At 43.8% G+C, this 21,134-nt stretch overlaps 1 long non-coding RNA gene across 1 annotated transcript in view; it reads left to right on the forward strand.

Annotated features, from left to right (window-relative positions):
• Positions 1–20,853, forward strand: part of LOC117198725 (uncharacterized) — a 27,955-nt gene extending 7,102 nt beyond the window's left edge. Inside the window, exons 2-4 of the long non-coding RNA XR_004479945.2 lie at positions 18,872–18,967; positions 19,183–19,428; positions 19,562–20,853. This is a non-coding gene — a long non-coding RNA (uncharacterized LOC117198725). The remainder of the gene's footprint in view (positions 1–18,871; positions 18,968–19,182; positions 19,429–19,561) is intronic.
• Positions 20,854–21,134: the final 281 nt, after the last annotated feature.

Raw genomic sequence — 21,134 nt, forward strand, 5'->3', positions numbered from 1 at the left:
CCACAATTACTGAAGCCCACATGCCTAAAAGCCCATGCCCTGCAACAAGAGAAGCCACCTCAGTGAGAAGCCCGCGAAGAGTAGCCCCTGCTCGCCATAACTAGAGAAAGCCCGCACGCAGCAACGAAGACCAAACACAGCCAAAAAGAAAAAAAAAAGGCTCACCTTTTTTAGAAATATTTGAGAGTGATAAGAAAAAATTCCCAAGAAATATCTATATCTATATCTCCTAAACTGTAATCTTATTTTGTCATAAACCTATAAAACTTAAAGTGTTTCATGCCAATGAATGCTTCCCCACACACGGTTATAAGTTGCTTCCACAACATGATTTAATTTTTTATTTTGGTTCTTTTATTAGTTTATACATTATCATATCTTCTTGGAACATTGAAATTTTATTTTTATGTTCCATAACATGATTTAAATTGCTGAATCGTTCTCCACTCTATAAAAGTGAAAACTTGTAACTAACCAACCTCCTACTCCTGTACATTTATATTACTTCCAACTCATTTGCTACTATAATCATAATAAAAAATAACAACTTGTAATTCTTTTGGACAGCCTTAATTATTCCTTAGGGTAAACTACTGGGATTTAAATTCTCAGGTGGAAGGTTATAAATGTTGGGGGGCAGGGATGAGCTTCATAACCCAGTTGCCCTTAGTAACTAGTATTGATTTATCATTCAAAAAACTGATGATGTATCATTTTTCCAAATTCTATTTAACATTAGATTTTAGCATTAAAAACTGTCAAATTAATAATGCAAAATGACATTTTATTTACTTTTCCGGGTTTGATTTCTTGGAATAGCAAATGTCTTTCTTTTCTTTTTCTTTTTTTTTGTGGACTTTTTCATGTGCAACGCAGTTAATGAGAGAGGCATGTCAAAATACAAAATATGATTATAGGCTTAGCTTCTTTAATACTGTCAACAATTCTTTTATAGATTTTGTATCTATATTATTGGATTTTGTATCTATGAGGTGCCTACAGAGTTGGGGTTATTACATATTTTTCTTGACCTATTTTATCATTAGGAAACGTTCCCCTTCATATCTGAATACTATTTCTTGCCTTAAGATCTACTTTATGTGATGTTAATATAGCCATACCACCTTTGTTTTGACGATGTTTGCATAGTATATCTTTCTGTATCTTTTTGCTTTCCAGGCACCTCTGTATATACCAATACTTAAAGTGTTTCTCTTGAAAAAAAAAACAACCCGGCATTTATTTAGGTCTTTTTTTAAACATCCATTAGATCTTTTCATTGAATTTCAGGGCCAATTGATGTTCTATGTAATTCTTTTCATTGAATTTCAGGGCCAATTGATGTTCTATGTAATTCTATGATGTTCTATGTAATCTTTTCATTGAATTTCAGGGCCAATTGATGTTCTATGTAATTGATGTTCTATGTAAAAGGATGAAAGTTTATAATCTTCTAATCTTTCTATTTGCCCATCTGTTTTATGTTTCCTCATTTCCAATTTCTTTGTTTTAAAAATTATTTTTTACTGTGCTATTTTAATTTTTTTTAGCTTCACCAATAATATGACATTTTAAATCTTCAACTTTCTTTACCTCTACATTACTTTTTTTTTTTTTCAGGGGGTTGCGTGTCTCTTTATTTTATTTTATTTTTAACGTTTCTATCTACATTACTTTTTGTGCAATTCTTTTCCAGATTACCCTATTGATCACAACAACATACGCTTGACTTACTAATGGCTGTCACATTTTCCCACTTAAAACTTGACACGAGTGTAACTTAAGACTAAATTTTAATTAATTAATTAATTATTGGCTGCATTGGGTCTTCGTTGCTGTGCGCAGGCTTTCTCTAGTTGTGGCAAGCAGGGGGTACTCTTCATTGCAGTGAGCGGGCTTCTTATTGCAGTGGCTTCTCTTGTTGCGGGGCATGGGCTCTAGGTGCACGGGCTTCAGTAGTTGTGGCACGGGGGCTCAGTAGTTGTGGCCCGTGGGCTCTAGAGCACAGGCTCAGTCGTTGTGGTGCACAGGTTCAGTTGCTCCGCGGCATGTGGGATCTTCCCAGACCAGGGCTCGAACACGTGTCCCTGCCTTGGCAGGCGGATTCCTAACCGCTGCGCCACCAGGGAAGCCCTGGATTTGTTTTTAAATGCATGAACCATGGTCTTGCTCCTTCTCTGCACATGGACCTCAAATCACAGTCATTCAATGTTCACTAACATTGACCCCTTCACTCTGTCCTAAGGTCCAGCATCTTTCCTATTGGCCAGGAAATTCTCTACTTCTCTGTATCAACTTTTTCCATCTCCCCAATAGCATCCCGGCTTTCAGCATTCCTGGCTTATCTAGGTGCGTTAGAATTTGAGGTCTGAATTTGACTGTGTTCAGACATAGATTTTGCACCAGGAGTGGTTTAGGTAGAAAGAGAAAATAAGAGGATTGGTGGCATTTTTGTGGAAACGAGAAAGGCCCTGGAGCCTTGGGAGGTGACAGCAGCACAGGGGAACCTTCGTGGGACATGGTGGAGGAGCTGAGAGCAGAGCAGGAGCCAGAGTCCAGCGTGGGGAAGTGAGAGCTCCCACACGTATGAGCCCTGAGACGGCCCCTCAGGGACCAGGAGGTGAGGACGCAGGTGCCTGTGTCTCAGGGACGATTCTTTGCAGGGCTGTGTGTTGGCCAAGGAGACATAAGAAGAGATGGTGAGTGTTTCTTCATAAACCCTCCTTGACCCTTCACCCCACCAAAGGTCCCACTTTCCCCTCTCCCTTCTTTAAATGGGCTTCCTGAGAGCAGGTGAGTGGATCACATCCAGTCCTGAGATCTGCTTCCTTCCAGGCACTTCTGAAGCCCTCCCTCAGTGCCTGGCCCAGCTCAGTGGTACCTGCCCAGAGGAACGTGACCCTGCGATGCTGGACTCCCACCAAGGATGTAAACTTTGCTCTCAGAAAGGGAGGAGATACCTTGTAGTTCTTGCAATCACCTGTCTCTACAGAGGGCCTGGCTGAACTTCAGCTGACTCATCTAAAATCCAGTCATGCTGGAGAGTACACCGTGAATGCTACAGAAAAGGCCACCCCCCACATAGGTTCCTAGCTCAGTGACGTCCTGCTTCTACTGGTGACAGGTGAGGAGGGGGTGCCTCAGAATGACAAATGGTCTCCCTAGGGACAGGGAATGAGGGAGGAACCAGAGGAAGGAGGGGAGGGGAGTTCCTCTCCAGTGGTTGGGGAGGGGGAGATGGAGAAAGACAGGGCCAGAATTGAGACCTTGGCTTTATCCAGGGCTTGTAGGAGGCAAAATCTCCTTCCTGGAATCAGAGAAGAAAGCGGGTGAGATCAGGTATCTGTCATTCCCACACCCCATGAGAACCCCCTGCCAGGAGAACAGGGGGAGTGGGGGACCCAAGGCTTCTCCCTGTGGCCTCAAAGCCCTCCCTTCTCTTACAGGAGATTTATCTAAACAGGAGCCCCGAAGTCCGGAAACACACAGTAAATCCTGTGATGGTGTTTTTATTTAAGCCTATAAGTGCCTGTAGTTATAAGTCTCCACTGCAGAGGAACTCAAAGTGGAGGTCCTTTTTGAAAGCGTCCACTTGCCCAACTGAGCCCTGCTCACCACTCTCCCCTTTAAGCCTTCCAGATAACCAGATCAAACTCTCCTTTATACTCCCTGCCACCTCCATCCTCTGGTTTTTGCAATTTCTGCCTAACCTAGATCGGTACAGGTTTCAAAGGCTGATGGAAACCCCACATCTTCCAGGAAGTTCTTTCTGACTCTGGCCCTTCCGTGACCTCCAACAGCACTATAATTCGTAATTTTTCTTCATTACATTGTACTTCGCAAATTCACCTTTCTGCTTAACCTAATGTGAGGACGAGAGCTGGGGCATGAACTCATCTGCTTCCCACCAATCCTAGCAAGGTGTTCAGTACACAGTAGGCCCTCGTTAAATCATACGGACCCGGATTTGATGCATATCAAGCGCGGCTAATTCCCAAAGAAGTTGCACAGTGGGTGGGCCAGGCCCTGAGGACTACAAGTCCCAGTGACCCGTGCGGGTCTGGCCCTGGTTACCGGGAGCTGGGGGTGGGTGGGGTGGGGTGGGGGTGGAGTGGGGGAGGGACACGGAGCTGGTTTTTTCCATTGAGCAGAGCTCCCACCAGACAAATACTGGAGGATTTAATAGGGATGGTCGGCGGAAGGATGGGGCTGGGTCTAACGGGCAGTATGACATTCATCTGGATGGACAGTGCACTTTTGCTCTCTCTGGGCAGCGAATGCAGGACGCACCATCTACCGCGGTCTAGGAGAGGTCACCAACCCAGCCTCACCACTCCCTACGCGCCCACCCAACACCCGCAGCCTCACGCCCTCAGCTTCGCGCTTGCTCTCCAGGGCGCGCCAGGCAAGGCGGCCTTGGAGCATGCGCTGTGCGCCCCTCCGCCGCCTGGTCCGAGCGCGCGCAACGCGTGCGCCTTCGGTAACCTGTGAGCACCGTCTGCTCACCAGCCTCCCGCGTGTGCACGCCCGCGGCCGCAGCTGATCCGCTGTATGTTCTAGAAGAAGCCTAAGAGTGGGATTCCTGGGGAGTAGGAGCCTCACGCCTCTCGCATCATGGTGAGGAAGAACAGTATCCCCGACGGGTGAGTATCCGCCGCGAGCACCCTGGTGACAACCGGAGTCGCTAGATGAGCGGCCGTTCCCGGGGAGGCGGGGAGATGCTCTCGAGCCCCGCCGTCGGAAGCGGCCGCGCGCGCCCTCGAGGTGCACCCCGTCGCCTCTGTCGGGCCTGGGCGCGGAGGGGCGAGCAGGTGGCATTGGGGGGGCGGCGGGGGGCCCAGCAGGTGGGGCTGGCGGCTCCCCTCACGGCGCTGGGGGTGGGGGAGGGCCAGGAGACCTGCCTTCCCTCTCCCGCTGCCTCAGGCTTGCCCGGAGGAGAGGGGGTTCTTTGATTCCAGGTGCTTTGGGTGTGGCATCCCAAAGAGCTCCCTAAATATGCAAGGGATTCGTTTTCTCTCGAGAGTTCATTGTTACTGTAGACAATTTGATACTTTTAAAAGTCTTAAAATAGGACATGCTAGGCGTGCTCACTCTGTCAATTTTTTTAATTGAATAAATTTCGCAGGTAATATTGTGTAAATTTAAGGTGTACAGCTGTTCCTTTGATATATTATATATGTTGTAACAATGTCACATTATATAATTATACGATAGTGTTACTGTTTATGTTCGTTTTACTGTGCATTAGATCTCTATGGCTTATTTACTACTCCTTACAAATATGTACCCTTAAACACCATCAACCTTAGCCCCCAGCCCCCGGTAACACAGTTTTACTCTCTCTTTTCTACAGGTTTGACTTTTTTAGATTCCACTTATAAGTGAGTGATTTCATAGAGTACTTACTTTCTCTGTCTGACTTATCTCACTTAGCTTAATGAGTTCATGGTCCACCCATGTCGTCGCAAATGGCAGTATGTCCTCCTTTCTCATGGCTGCATAATATTCCATTGTGTATATGTACCACATCTTTTTACCCATTCATCTGTTGTTGATCAATTTGGGTTGTTTCCATTATGTTGGCTATTGTGACTAGTGCTGTGATAAACATGGGAGTGCAGCTATCTCCTCAAAATCCTGTTTTTGTTTCCTTTGGGTATATACCCAGGAGTGGAATTGCTGGATCATATGGTAGGTCTATTTTTAATTTGGGAGGAAACCTCCATATTGTCTTCCATAGTGGTTGGACCAATTTAGATCCCCTCCAACACTGTATAGGGTTCCCTTTTCACCACATCCTCACCAGCACCTGTTGTCTCCTGTCTTCTTGATGATAGCACTTGTAACAGGTGTGAGGTGATAGTTCATTGTGGTTTGAAATTGCATTTCCCTAATAGTGATGTTGAGCATCTTTTCATGTGCCCGTTGGCCATTTGGATGTCCTCTTTGGAAAAATGTATTTCTGTGGTATCCATTGTCATTTCTCTTCTTTCGTTTCTGATTTTATTTACGAGCCCTCTCTCTTTTTTTTCTTAGTGAGTCTGGCTAAAGGTTTGTCAGTTTTGTGTATCTTTTTAAAGAACCAACTTTGGGCTTCCCTAGTGGCGCAGTGGTTGAGAGTCCGCCTGCCGATGCAGGGGATATGGGTTCGTGCCCCGGTCTGGGAAGATCCCACATGCTGCGGGGCGGCTGGGCCCGTGAGCTATGGCCGTTGAGCCTGCGCGTCCGGAGGCTGTGCTCCGCAACGGGAGAGGCCACAACAGTGAGAGGCCCGCGTACCGCAAAAAAAAAAAAAAAAAAAGAACCAGCTCTTAGTTTCATTGATCTTTTCTATTGTCTTTTTAGTTTCTATTTAATTTCTTTCTGTTCTTATCTTTATTATTTCCTTCCTTCTACTGACTTTGGGCTTTGTTCGTTCTTTTTTTTAATTACTTTAAGTGTAAAGTTAGATTGTTTTTTGAGATTTTTCTTGTTTCTTGAGGTAATCCTGTATTGCTATAAATTTCACTTTTAGAAGTTTTGCTGCATCTCATAGATTTTTGTATCTTATATTTTCATTTTCATTTATCTTCAGGTATTTTAAAATTTCTCCTTTGGTTTCTTTACCGACCCAATAGTTGTTCAGTAGCATGTTGTTCAGTCTCCATATGTTTGTGATTTTTCCAGCTTTCTTCTTTAGTTGATTCCTAGCTGCATACCACTGTGGTCAGAAAAGATGCTTGATATGATTTCAGTCTTCTTAAATTTATTGAGACTTGTTTTGTGTCCCAACCTATGGTCTATGCTTGAGAATGTTCCATGTTCACTTGAGAAGAATGTGTATTCTGCTGCATTTGAATGGAATGTTCTGTACAGATCTGTCAAATTCATTTGTTCTAATATTTTGTTTAAGGCTATAGTTTCCTTGTTGACTTTCTGTCTGGATGATCTATCCATTGATGTAAGTGGGGTGTTAACGTCCCCTACTATTAATGTGTTGCTGTCATTTACTCCCTTTAGGTCTGCTAATAATTGCTTTATTAAAAAAAAAAATTGGGACTTCCTTGGTGGCACAGTAGTTAAGCATCTGCCTGCCAATGCAGGGGACATGGGTTCGAGCCCTGGTCCGGGAAGATCCCACATGCCGCGGAGCAACTAAGCCCCGTGCGCCACAACTACCAAGCCTGCACTCTAGAGTCCGCAAGCCACAACTATTGAGCTCACGTGCCACAACTACTGAGCTTGTGCACCTAGAGCCCGTGCTCCGCAACAAGAGAAGCCACCGCAATGAGAAGCCCGTGCACCGCAACGAAGAGTAGCCCCTGATCGCCGCAACTAGAGAAAGCCCACGTGCAGCAACAAAGACCCAACACAGCCAAAAATAAATAAAAGTAAATAAATAAATTTATTTTAAAAAAATAATTGCTTTATATATTTTGGTCCTCCTATGTTAGGTGCATTTGTGTTGGTAACTGTTATGTTTTCTTGATGAATTGTTCCCTTTGTGATTATATAATGTCCATTATTGTCTCTTGTTACCTTTTTTGGCTTGAAGTCTATTTTGTCTGATACGAGTACGGCTACACCCACTTTCTTCTGGCTGACATTTGCTTGGAGTATCATCTTTCATCCCTTACTTTGAGCCAGCATTTGTTTTTAGAAACCCAGAGATGAGTCTCTTGGAGAAAGCATATAGTTGGGCCTTGGGTTTTTGCTTAATACATCCAGCCACTCTGTGTCTTTTGATTGGTGAATTCAATTCATTTACATTTAGGGTAATTATTGATAGAGGAGGACTTAGTCCTGCCACTTTATCTTTTGTTTCCTGGTTGCTCTGTAGCTCTGTTGTTTATTTTTGTGTGGGTTTCTATCTGCCATTTTAGTTTAGTGCTTTTCTATGATATTTTTCTTAGTTTCCTCTTTTTTTATATTTCGTGTCTCTGCTCTAGGTTTGTGTGCTGTGGTTCCCATGAGATCTGTATGAAACATCCCATAGATGAAATAGTCCTTTTTCTGCTGATACCATCTTATCTTCATTTGCCTATGTGGGTTCTATCCTTTTCCTCTTCCCTTTTCTGTTTTTGTTGTCTCAAATTATCCCTTTTTATGTTGTGAGCTTGTTGCCAAATTGAAGTGGCTATAGTAGTTTGTACTACTTTTTCCTTTTTAACCTTTATGCTGTAATTAAGTGTTTAAAAACCTATTGTGATATAGAGTTGCAATTTTCTGATATATCCATCTGTTTATCACCTTCCTCAACATTTTGCGTACTTTTGCCTTTTTGTTTCAGGTAGAAGAGCTCCTTTCAGCAATTTTGTAAGGAAGGTCTGGTGTTGAACTCTGTCAGCTTTTTTCTGTCTGGGAAAAGCTTATTTCTTTTCTCTTTTTTTTTGACAGGAAGAATAGCTTTATTGCTTTGCCGAGCAAAGGGGGCCACAGTGGGCTAATGCCCTCAAAACTCTGTGTCCCCCTTTATTTCTAATTCATATTGGAAAGATAACTCTGCTGGATAGAGTATCCTTGGGCACATTTGACACATTTTTAATTTATTTTTTTATTTTATTTTATTATATTTTTGCAGTATGCGGGCCTCTCACTGCTGTGGCCTCTCCCGTTGTGGAGCACAGCCTCCGGACGCGCAGGCTCAGCGGCCATGGCTCAGGGGCCCAGCCGCTCTGCAGCATGTGGGATCTTCCCAGACCGGGGCATGAACCCGTGTCCCCTGCATTGGCAGGAGGACTCTCAACCACTGCGCCACTAGGGAAGCCCTTGACACACTTTTTAATCTTTCAGTATTTTGAGACTGTCATTCCACTGTCTCCTGGCCTGTAGCTTCTGCTACAGATAGCCTAGTTCCTTTGTAGATTACCATCCTTATTCCCTGACTGCCTCTAAAATTCTTTGTCATTGACTTTTGACAGTTTTAATATAATGGAGAAGGTCTTTTTTTTTTTTAAATTTTTGGCTGCATTGGGTCTTCATTGCTGCATGCAGGCTTTTCTCTAGTTGCGGCGAGCCGAGCCGGGGCTACTCTTCGTTGAGGTGCTTGGGCTGCTCGTTGTGGTGGCTTCTCTTGTTGTGGAGCACAGTCTCTAGGTGCACGGGCTTCAGTAGTTGTGGCACGTGGGCTCAGTAGTTGTGGCTCTTGGGCTCTAGAGCACAGGCTCAGTAGTTGTGGTGCATGGCCTTAGTTGCTCCATGGCATGTGGGATCTTCCCAGACCAGGGCTCAAACCCCTGTCCCCTGCATTGGCAGGCAGATTCTTAACCACTGCGCCACCAGGGAAGCCCCCTTGGAGAAGGTCTTTTTGTGTTGAGTTAATAAGGTGTTCTCTTAGCTTCAAGGACATACAGTTCCTTCCCCAAATCTGGGAAGTTCTCGGCTATTATTTCTTTAAATAAACTCTCTGCTCCCTTCTCCCTCTCTTCTTCTGGGATACCCATTATCCTAATGTTGCCCTTCATAATGAAGTCAGATAGCTCTTGTAGAATTTCCTCATTTTTTAAGATCTTAGTTCTTTCTCCTCTTCTACCTGTATCATTTCTAGATTTTTTTTTTTTTTTTTTTTTTGCGGTACGCGGGCCTCTCACTGTTGTGGCCTCTCCCGCCACGGAGCACAGGCTCCGGACGAGCAGGCTCAGCGGCCATGGCTCACGGGCCCAGCCGCTCCGCGGCATGTGGGATCTTCCCGGACTGGGGCACGAACCCGTGTCCCCTGCATCGGCAGGCGGACTCTCAACCACTGCGCCACCAGGGAAGCCCTCTAGATGTCTTTGATCTTGCTAATTCTGTCTTCCATATGGTCTGATCAATTTCTGGTGCTTTCTAATGCATTTTTCATCTCATTTATTGAGTTTTTCAGCTCCAGAATTTGTTTGGTTCTTTTTTAGTGTTTTAATCTCTTTGAAAAAGTATTCCTTCTGTTCATTATTTTTATTTTTATTTTTTTGCCAGCACTTAGTACTCAGTCGTTTTTCTTTTATTGTTATTGGAGTATAGATGATTTACAATGTTGTGTTAGTTTCAGGTGTACAACAAAGCAATGGAGTTATACATATACATGTATCTATTCTTCAGATTCTTTTCCCATATAGGTCATTACAGAGTATTGAGTAGAGTTCCCTGTGCTATACAGTAGGTCCTTGTTGATTACCTGTTTTATATACAGTAGTATGTATATGTTAATCCCAAACTCCTAATTTATCCCTCCCCCCTTACCCCTTTGGTAACCATGAGTTTATTTTCTAAGTCTGTGAGTCTGTTTCTGTTTTGTAAATAAGTTCATTTGCATCATGTTTTTAGATTCCACATATAAGTGATATCACATGATATGTGTCTTTCTCTGTCTGACTCACTTCACTTGGTAGGGCAATCTCTAAGTCCATCCATTGTTCGTTAATTTTATTCCTGAGCTCATTGAACTGCCTTTCTGAGTTTTCTTGTAGCTTGTTAAGTTTCTTCATGACAGCTATTTTGAATTCTCTATCCGTTAGATCACAATATTCCATGACTTTAAGTTCGTTTCTGGAGAATTGTCGTTTTCTTTTTGTGATACTGTTTTGCTGTGGTTTTTCATGGCGCTTGATGAGTTGGTCCTCTGCTGGTGCATTTGAAGTAGCAAACAGCTTTCTTTTTTAGGTAAAGCCTTTTTTTTTTTTTTTTTTTTTACTTGATTCTAACGATTCAACAGGTTCGTAATTAGTGGACTTTCTTTTTTCGGTAGGTGGCGCTATAGCGCAAGATTTTTGTTTGTCTTACTTGAGCTGCCTCTGGCTATATTTGAGAATCGCCCCCCAACAGCCTTTGCCAGAGGTGTTGCCTGGTGCCCTTGTTGTCACTGCTTGTGCCTATGTGGTCACTGGTGCCTTGCTGCTGCTGATGTCACTGTTGTCACTGGCATCACACCCTGGGATGTTGGGATAGCAGGTGCCTCTGCTGTGTCCAGGGTCACCTGGATTGTGGGCACCACCTCCACTGGTTTCACCTAGTTTCACCTCTTCTACATCTTCCATTCCCCCCACCTTTAGATACACAGATGTGTGAAACTCTCCAGCATCCTGGTGTGTTAAGCAGAGGAACCCTTATTGAGTTACGGATGTTTTACTGGTTGAGGTTGAAGGGGAGAGACAAAGGGAGCATCTCACACCACCATGATGCTGACGTCACCTCCAAGGCTTTGTTTACTTTGATTCTAACAGTTCAAGAGATTGATATTTGGGAGCCTTTCTTTCATTTTCCAGAAGGTGGCACTGTAGCACAAGTTTTTGGTTTCTCTTAGCAGAGCTGACCTGCTGCTAAGGTTGGGAGTGTGTGCATTAAAAAAAAGTTGGCAGAGAAAAAAAGGTGGGGGGATGGCAGCAGAGTGGGGTAGGAGTATGCTTAGCACTTGAGCCTTTCGGGGTTCCCACAGCCCAGTAAGGAGAATCCTCAAGTGGGGATCCACTTTAATTTTTTTAAAAAAATCCAATGGAAAAGGGAAAACATACATTCCTCCCCTGTCCCATGTACAGCTGCATTTGTATGTGTCTTTGTCAGCTAAGGTTGCTCTAAAAGAATACCATAGACAGGGTGGCTTAACCAACAAATATTTATTTCTCACAGTTAAAAACTCCAGTGCACAGAATTGACAAATCCAGCCCCAAGGATTTCTTTTTACAGAGTCTTTTTTAAAAAAAATAATAAATTTATTTATTTATTTTTGGCTACGTTGGGTCTTCATTGCTGCAGGCAGGCTTTTCTCTAGGTGCGGCGAGCGGGCTTCTCATTGCGGTGGCTTCTCTTGTTGCGGAGCACGGGCTCTAGGCGCACAGACTTAAGTAGTTGCGGCTCATGGGCTCAGTAGTTGTGGCTCGCAGGCTCTAGAGTGCAGGCTCAGTAGTTGTGGTGCATGGGCTTAGTTGCTGTGTGGCATGTGGGATCTTCCTGGACCAGGACTCGAACCCGTGTCCCCTGCATTGGCAGGTGGATTCTATTCCACTGTGTCACTGGGGAAGTCCCTATTGAAGTCTAGTTGGTTTACAATGTTATGCCAATCTCTGCTGTGCAGGAAAGTGACTCAGTTATATACCTATATACATTTTTTTAATATTCTTTTCCATTATGGCTTATCACAGGATGTGGAATATAGTTCCCTAGAAATGTTCCAATCTCATTATTTTACATGTAGCTGTCCAGTTTTCCAGCACCACTTATTGAAGAAGCTGTCTTTTCTCCATTGTATATGGCCTCCTTTGTCATAAATTAATTGACCATAAATGTGCAGGTTTATTTCTGGGCTCTCTGTTCTGTTACATTAATCTGTGTGGCTGTTTTTGTGCTGGTACCATGCTCTTTTGATTACTGTAGCTTTGTCATATAGTCTGAAGTCTGCAAGGGTTTGTTCTTTTTTCTCCAGCTTTGTTCTTTTCTCCTCCAGCTTAGTTCTTTTTTCTCAAGCTTGCTTTACAAATTTGGGGTCTTTTGTGGTTCCATATGAATTTTAGGAGTGTTTGTTCTAGATCCTGAGAAATGTCATGGGTATTTTGATAGGGATTGCATTAAATCTGTAGATTGCTTTGGGTAGTGTGGCCATTTTGACTATTAATACTTCTAATCCAAGAGCATGCGCTATCCTTCCATCCTTCCGAAGCATCTTCAGTTTCCTTCATCAGCGTTTTATAGTTTTCAGAGTATAGGTCTGTCACCTCTTTGGCTAATTCATTGATCTTTCGCCTCTTTGGTGAATTCATTTATTAGTTCTGATAGTTTTTGTGTGGAGTCTTTAGGGTTTTCTGTATAGAGTATCATGTCATCTGCCTAACGTCAACTTCTTGGATTTTTTATTGTTACAGGTGAATAATGGATCATTAAGTATCTGAACTATTTTTTCCAGCTTCCTGTGAATCTATAATGATTTCTAATACATGTTAAAAGGGGGGTATAATTGAAGAGAAAAAATGCAATCTAAAATAGACATGGGGGGACTTCCCTGGTGGCTCAGTGGTTAAGAATCCGCCTGCCAATGCGGGGGACACGGGTTCGAGCCCTGCTCCAGGAAGATCCCACATGCCGTGGAGTAACTAAGCCCGTGCGCCACAACTACTGAGCCTGCGCTCTAGAGCCCGCGAGCCACAACTACTGAGCCCGTGCGCCTACAGCCCGTGCTCCACAACAAGAGAAGCCGCCGCAGTGAGAAGCCTGTGCACGGCAACGAAGAGCAGCCCCTGCTCACTGCAACTAGAGAAAGCCTGCGCACAGCAACAAAGACCCAATGCAGCCAAAAATAAATAAAATAAATAAATTTATATCAAAAAAAAGCAAAGGAGTAAAAAGTTAAGAAAGCAAAGATGTTAAAAAGAGGAGATAGTGCAAGTGATGTAGAAATGAGAGTCAGGGGATGACTAGTCAATCACATAAATTAAAAAAAAAAAAGTCCTCAAATCATGCAAAACCTTACCCGCCACCCAAATCTCAAGGTGATCACTGGGTTGTGAGGCCAAGAAGGGGGCTCTTGTCTGGTAGTACACACAGCACAATGCCCCTGGATGTTGAATGGTCCTGCCATGTTGCCCCAGAACCCATCCATTTCTCCCCACCACCCATCTTTATCCATCTTATTCTTCTATACTATCCTGTGATGTCATCTCTAGATTTCATGGTCGGGGAGAGGACAAGAGACACTAGACTTCACTCCTGATCTTCTTTGTCACCCAAGTGTGTCACCCATGGTGTGTCCAGAGTGTGTCAACACTGTAGAAAGTATAGTACCCCTCCCCTCCCCTGGTGCCATGGCTTCTAGAGACATCAGTGATGACAAAAACCACTTGGTTGGGGGAGAAGCACTTAGGGTTTGATGACACCTATTATTCCTGATGCTCTTGAAATCATAAGATATCTAGAGCCACTCCTGGGCACACACCCAGAGAAAACCAGAATTCCAAAAGACGCATCACCCCAGTGTTCACTGCAGCACTATTTACAATAGCCAGGACATGGAAGCAACCTAAGTGTCCATCAACAGATGAATGGATAAAGAAGATGTGGTACATATACGCAATGGAATATTACTCAGCCATAAGAAGGAATGAAATCATGCCATTTGCAGAGACATGGATGGACCTAGAGACTGTCATACAGAGTGAAGTAAGTCAGAAAGAGAAAAACAGATATATTAACACATATAGGTGGAATCTAGAAAAATGGTACACATGAACCTATCTGCAAAGTAAAAATAGAGACACAGACATAGAGAACAAACGTATGGACACCAAGGGGAGAAGGGGGTGATGGGATGAATTGGGAGATTGGGATTCACATGTATACACTACTATGTATAAAATAGATAACTAATGAGAAACCACTGTAGAACACAGGGAACTCTACTCAATACTCTGTGGTGACCTAAATGGGAAGGAAATCCAAAAAGGAGGGGATATGTACACATACAGCTGATTCACTTTGCTGAACAGCAGAAACTAACAACATTATAAAGCAACTCTTCTCCAATTAAAAAAAATAAGATATCTGGAGTCTAGAAATTAAGCCCCTTGAGGGCAGGGACTACATCCTCAGTGTTTAGAAAGTGCCTAGATTTTGGCAAATGTTCAGTAAATACGTGTTGACTGACTGAGTTGAAGCCGTATGTGAAGAGAGTCGTTTGCAAAGATTATTGAAGCTCCAGGAATCACAGTGATTCCCCCAATTCCTTGCCATGTGTTGCAGTCTCCTTCCAAGACCATAACTACCCACATCAACTGAAGAGTGGGGAAAAGAGGTGGGGAGACCCTCACCCTGTGAAAGGACATCTAGCTGCTGTAAACATAGTCTTCTGCCCTGAGATATTTCTTTCTGCTCTCATAGAATGGTCTAAATGTATCTCTGACATTACAACTGGCCAGGAGTAATCTCCTTGGTGCCCCAAAGTAAATCTCAAAAATCTAAAATTGAAATTACTATTTACAATAGCCAGGACATGGAAGCAACCTAAACTTCCATCAACAGAGGAATGGATAAAGAAGGGGTGGTACATACATACAATGGAATATTACTCAGCCATAAAAGGAACAAAACTGGGTTATTTGTAGAGACGTGGATGGACCTAGAGAGTGTCATACAGAGAAAGAGAAAAACAAATAGCATATATTAACACATGTATATGGAATCTAGAAAAATGGTATCGATGACTTTACTTGCAAAGCAGACATAGAGACGCAGACATAGAGAACAAATGTATGGATACCAAGGGGGAAAGGTGTGGGGTGGGAGGAACTGGGAGACGGGGATTGACACATATACATTATTGAAGCCAGAAGTAGGGTTGCTGGATCCTATGGTGGTTCTAGTTTTCATTTTTTGAGGAACCTCCATACTGTTTCTGATAACAGTTGCCCCAGTTTACATGCCCACCAGCGGTGCATGAGGGTTCCCTTTTCTGCACCTCCACCAACGCTATATCTCTTATCTTTGTTTTCTTTTACTTTTTTTTTTTTTTTTTTTTTTGCCACACTGCTTGGCTTGAGGGATCTTAGTTCCCCAACCAGGGATGGAACCCATGACCCATGCCCCCTGCAGTGGAAGCTCGGAGCCCTAACCACTGGACCACCAGGGAATTGCCCTCTCTTGTCTTTTTGATGCCCCCCCCACCTCACCCCCCCTCCCAATTCTAACAGGCGTTGAGAAGTTGCAACAGAGACCCTGTGGCCCACTGAGCCTCTCTGACTTTCTGGCCCTTTACATAAAGAGATTGCCAACACCTACGAAGATCGCTGGATTCACTGTTCACCTATCTTCTTGAGCCTTTCCCAACCCCTACACCTTTCATTCACACTCCACAGTTTTCTACCCCAAACTAAGACCTTTTAAATTTCCTAGTATGGCTCAGTGGAAAATCAGGGTCTTGGGAACTGCACAGACCAGAATTTGAATTCCGCTTCTCCACTGAGTAGCTGAGTGCGCTTGGCACGTCACGTCAGCTGTCCATCTCAGGCTCCTCAAATGCAGAACAAGGACAAGTACTGCTTCTGCAGGATTTTTCTAAGAGATGGAAAATGACTTTAGGTTCGTACAGTGACATGAGATTCAAAACCTTGAATCTGTGTGAGAAAGTCATTCTCTTCTCAGTTCTCTGTCTTGATCACATAGAAGAAGAGCACAGCTGGGTGCTAGTGTCCAATCCATACCTTTTAAAAAAAATTTTTTTAAATTGAAGTATAGTTGATTTACAACGTTGTGTTACTTTCAGGTATATAGCAAAGTGATTCAGTTATACATACATACATACATATATATATATATACACACACACACATTTTTTCATATTCTTTTCCATTATAGTTTTAAAAAATTTTTTATTGGAGTATAGTTGATTTACAATGTTGTGTTAGTTTCAGGTGTACAGCAAAGTGAATCAGTTATACATATACATGTATCCACTCTTTTTTAGATTCTTTTCCCATATAGGTCATTACAGAGTATTGAGTAGAGTTCCCTGTGTTATACAACAGGTTCTTATTAATTATTCTTTTCCATTATAAGTTATTACAAGATACTGAATATAGTTCCATGTGCTATACAGTATGACCTTGTTGTTTATTTTATATATAATAGTGTTATGTTGGGACTTCCCTGGCAGTCCAGTGGATAAGGCTCCATGCTCCCAATGCTGAGGGCCCGGGTTTGATCCCTGGCCAGGGAATTAGATCCCACATGCGTGCCGCAACTAAGAGTTCACATGCCACAACTAAGGAGCCCAAGTGCCTCAACTAAGGAGCCAGCGAGCCATGTTAAGGAGCCCTGGAGCCGCAACTAAGAAGCCCACCTGTGGGACTTCCCTGGTGGCGCAGTGGTTAAGAGTCTGTGCTCCCAATGCAGGGGACACAGGTTCGATCCCTGGTCTGGGAATATTCCACATGCCGCGGAGCAGATAAGCCTGTGCACCACAACTACTGAGCCTATGTGCCACAACTACTGAAGCCCATGTGCCTAGAGCCCGTGCTCCGCAACAAGAGAAGGCACTGCCGTGAGAAGCCCATGCACTGCACCAAAGAGTAGCCCCCGTGTTGCAGTGCGTGGGCTTCTCATTGCGTTGGCTTCTTTTGTTGTGGAGCATGGGCTCTAGGGCACGCAGGCTTCAGTAGTTGTGGCGCACAGGCTTAGTTGCTCTGTGGCATGTGGGATCTTCCTAGACCAGGGCTCGAACCCGTGTCCCCTGCATTGGCAGACGGATTCTCAACCACTGCACCACCAGGGAAGCCCCTGACTAGTGTTTTATGGCTTCCTTCTTTACCATAAGTTGACAACCATAGATCTCCTGATAATGGAGAAAAGACAGGGAATGATTTGGGGACCTCAAACTAAAACCCCAAAAGTGTCTGGGAAAATGATCCCAGATCCAGTTTTGCACCTTTATGTTCAGAAATGGACCAAGCTATGGTTGCCTTCGAGGGTGGAGGGACGCGGACCAGAATTGTGCTTATGCCTGATATGCTATAATTATAATAGTAGTTATTAAAGTAATAGGTAAATTTTATTGAGTGATTTTTCTTGTGAACTTATCCTTTTTTTCTCCTCCAGTGGAAGAGCTTTTAGTTTTTAAATTCATCTTTTTAATCCCAAAATATTTTAGTACACAGATGTCTTTATTAGATGAGAATCTTTTTAAAAAAATATATAACCAGGGCTTCCCTGGTGGCGCAGTGGTTGAGAGTCCGCCTGCCGATGCAGGGGACATGGGTTCGTGCCCCGGTCCGGGAGGATCCCACATGCCGCGGAGCGGCTGGGCCCGTGAGCCATGGCCGCTGGGCCTGCGCGTCCGGAGCCTGTGCTCCACAGCGGGAGAGGCCACAATAGTGAGAGGCCCGCGTACCTAAAAAAAAAAAAAAAAATATATATATATATATATATATAACCAGCACAGCAGTATCACACTAGGAAAACCAACAGTACTTCCTTGATACTATCTGATATTCAGATAGTATTCAAATTTCCCCAATCATCTCAGAAATCTCCAGTTTTTTTAAAAAAAATCAGGATCCAAATCTTTAAACTACAAGTCTACAAACTGCATTTGATAGATATGCTAATTTAAATAAAAAGAAATTCTCAATCTTTCGTTAAAATGAGAAACCAAGCAAATCACAGGTTTTTATTGTTTTTTCCATCCTTCTTTTGGAAGAAGAGCAAAAATAGTCCTGAGGCTCTGTTGTCTTGATCGGTCTTACTTGTCTTACCATTTAGGAACATAGAAACATCAACAAGGCAACAAATTATCAAGGAGGAAAACCAATTATAATTACAGGTGTTTCTTGGAAAGTTATTTTCAAAAGATGTGGCAGTGATTTTTTTAAATCTTGAGATTCTTATGAGACCCTTTTGTTCAAATACCACTTCTGTGTGTGAACTTATTTCAACAGAGAAGAGAACAATTCAGTAAGAGTTATGAATACTCATGTAATTCTCCACATTCCACCAGAAAACGAGATTGATGTGCTTGGGGATGCTTTCAACTCGGCACTTTATCTAACCAGATTCCTTAAATCAGTTTTATGACTCAGAAAGATCTTCATCCTTTGTTTAGGGGTTTTTATGAAGGTTCCACTACATAGACATGACTGATTAAACTATTGGCCATTGGTGATTAACTCAATCTCCAGCCCCTCTCCCCTCTCTGGAAGTTGGGGGTGGTGATGAAAGTTCCACGCTTCTAATCAAGACTTGGTCTTTCTGATGTCCAGCCCCTAGAGACCCGCCGAGAGTGGCCTCATTAGAACACAAGGCACTCCCACCACCCTCACTCAGGAAATTATGAGGGTTGTAGGAGCTCTGTGCCAGCAGCCAGGAGCAAAGTCCAAATACCTTTTTAGTCTGGTATAAGAGTCAAATCTAGACTACAGCTAAGCATTTTTATATTCTGCAGCTCCAATCTGAGGGGCACTGGGCAGAAAGACATCTCATCAGAACCCAGGAAGCAATGAGAAACTGTCTCATGAAAGCCTCCAGGGAAGATAAAAAGGTGAGTAGGAGGGAGTTCCCTGGTGGCCTAGTGATTAGGATTCTGGGCTTTCACTGCTGTGCCTGTGTTCAATCCCTGGTTGGGGAGCTGAACCACGCGGTGCAGCCAAAAAAAAAAAAAAAAGAAGTGAGTGGGAGATAGGAGATAGCAGCTGCTCACAAGCCTCTCATTTTCTCATGTTCCAGGAGGATCATAAGCTTTTTTTTTTTTTTAAGCTTTCTGCCAAGACTCAGATTGGCTACAGTTCAAGCCTCTGACTAAATGAATATGTGAAAAGTTTCCAGGATGCCATAGAAGAACCACCCCCTTACCATGGCATGAACTTTCCATACTTCTTTAGATATAAGCAATGGATACAAGATCTCCAGATGCAAGCTGTTATGAGGCTGTCTGTGTCTCCCCCGAATTCTTATGTTGAAGCCCTAGCTCTAGATGTGCTGGTATTATGGGGCCTTTAGGAGGTAATTAGGATGAGGTCATGAGGGTGGAGCCCCCATGATGGGATTAGTGCCCTTATAATGAGAGAGGTGAGATCTCTCTCTCCCTCCCTCTCTCTCTCTCTCTTTCTCTCTCTTCCTCTCCCCCTCTCTGCAGCTCTCTGCAAGCCAGGGGAGGGCTGTCACCAAAACCATTCTTTGCACTCTGGTCTCAGACTTCACAGCCTCCAGACTGTGAGTAATAAGTTTCTGTTGTTCAAGCCACCCAGTCTAGGGTATTTTGTTATAAAAGTCCTAATTGACTGAAACAGGTGCACAAAAAGACGGTAACATTGGGAATTCCCTAGCGGTCCAGTGCTTAGGACTCGGGGATTTCACTGCCATGGTCCGGCTTCAATCCCTAGCCACGCAGCAAGGCAAAAAAAAAAAAAAAAAAAAAAAGACGGTAACGTTGATTGGCTCTTAGAGGTGCCTGGAGCCAGGCGGGGCAGGTAGCCCATAGTGGAGACAGCCGGCAGGGGTCGCTGTTCCTTCTCTCGCTCAGGTACCCAGACTGATGGAGAGGCCAGAATCTCTTCTCAAGCATTGCTGGTCACTGTGTCAGGTGGAACAGAGAGCTGGGAACAGAGTGACGCTCGCCACTGCCATCCACGACTCATCGTCCAGGACAGACAACAAAGCCCGCGAATGCCGTCGTATTGGCCCCCTAATGAGGTCAGGGATTTTGGCGCCGAGCAAGGAAAAATATATGACCACAAGGTGGCAGTAGCACACAAGGAATTTTCTTTGGAGGCTGTTTGGACAGGTTTGCACGTGAGAAGGGTCCTCGCTGCTTGAAACCTGCCAAAGGCAAAGGGCTGGGGGCTGCTACCCAGAAGGGGAGGTGGGCTAGGGAACAAGAGGGCTATTGAAGAGGAGGCTTCTGGGTCTAGGCGCTGTTGTTCCCCTGCAGAGGCAGGGAGCCTCGGGTCAGAGAGCTCCAGCCCACAGCAGCAGTTTGGGGTCTTGTGGTGGTGCAGGGTTTACCTATGGCTAGCAGACGCTGGCTGCAATTTCTTGGGGTATGCAAAGCAGGCAGGCTCTAACTAGTTAAAAATCTGCTTCTTGGGTCTATATTTTAAACAATTGCATGTGTAAAAATTTGAGTTTGGCGCCAATGGGCTTTTGAGCTAACGGATCTCAGCCTGCTGTGAAGAAGTACACGCATATACAGAGGCCTTCTTTGGCTCATTTATATACTAGTGTCCCAAGTGGGGATCATTTGGAGATCCTTGGTGTTCGGTCAAAAGGCAGGCCACCCCAAAATGTGCTTCAATGGCATATTGATGGTTTTGAATTAAAGTTACTACCCAAGCCCAAACTTTGCATTACATTCCTTACTAATTAAGCATCCACATCTAAGTTTTTTGTCCTGTCAAATCCTCACAAATTTATTGTGTAAAAAAATATAAAAGCTGCCTGCTTTTATTCACTCTCTGAGCATCATTTTATTTTAATTTTTAAAATTTATTTATTTGGCTACACCGGGTCTTAGTCGCAGCACGCGGGATCTTCGTTGTGGCATGCATGTGGGATCTAGTTCCCTGACCAGGGATCGAACCCGGGCTCCCTGCATTGGGATCGAGGGGTCTTAACCACTGGACCACCAGGGAAGTCCTTGGGTTGTTTTTTGTTTTTTGTTTTTAAGTATAGTTGATTTACAATGTTGTGTTAGTTTCAGGTATACAGCA

Source organism: Orcinus orca, chromosome 20 (assembly GCF_937001465.1).
Source record: "Orcinus orca chromosome 20, mOrcOrc1.1, whole genome shotgun sequence".
Lineage (NCBI taxonomy): Eukaryota > Metazoa > Chordata > Mammalia > Artiodactyla > Delphinidae > Orcinus > Orcinus orca.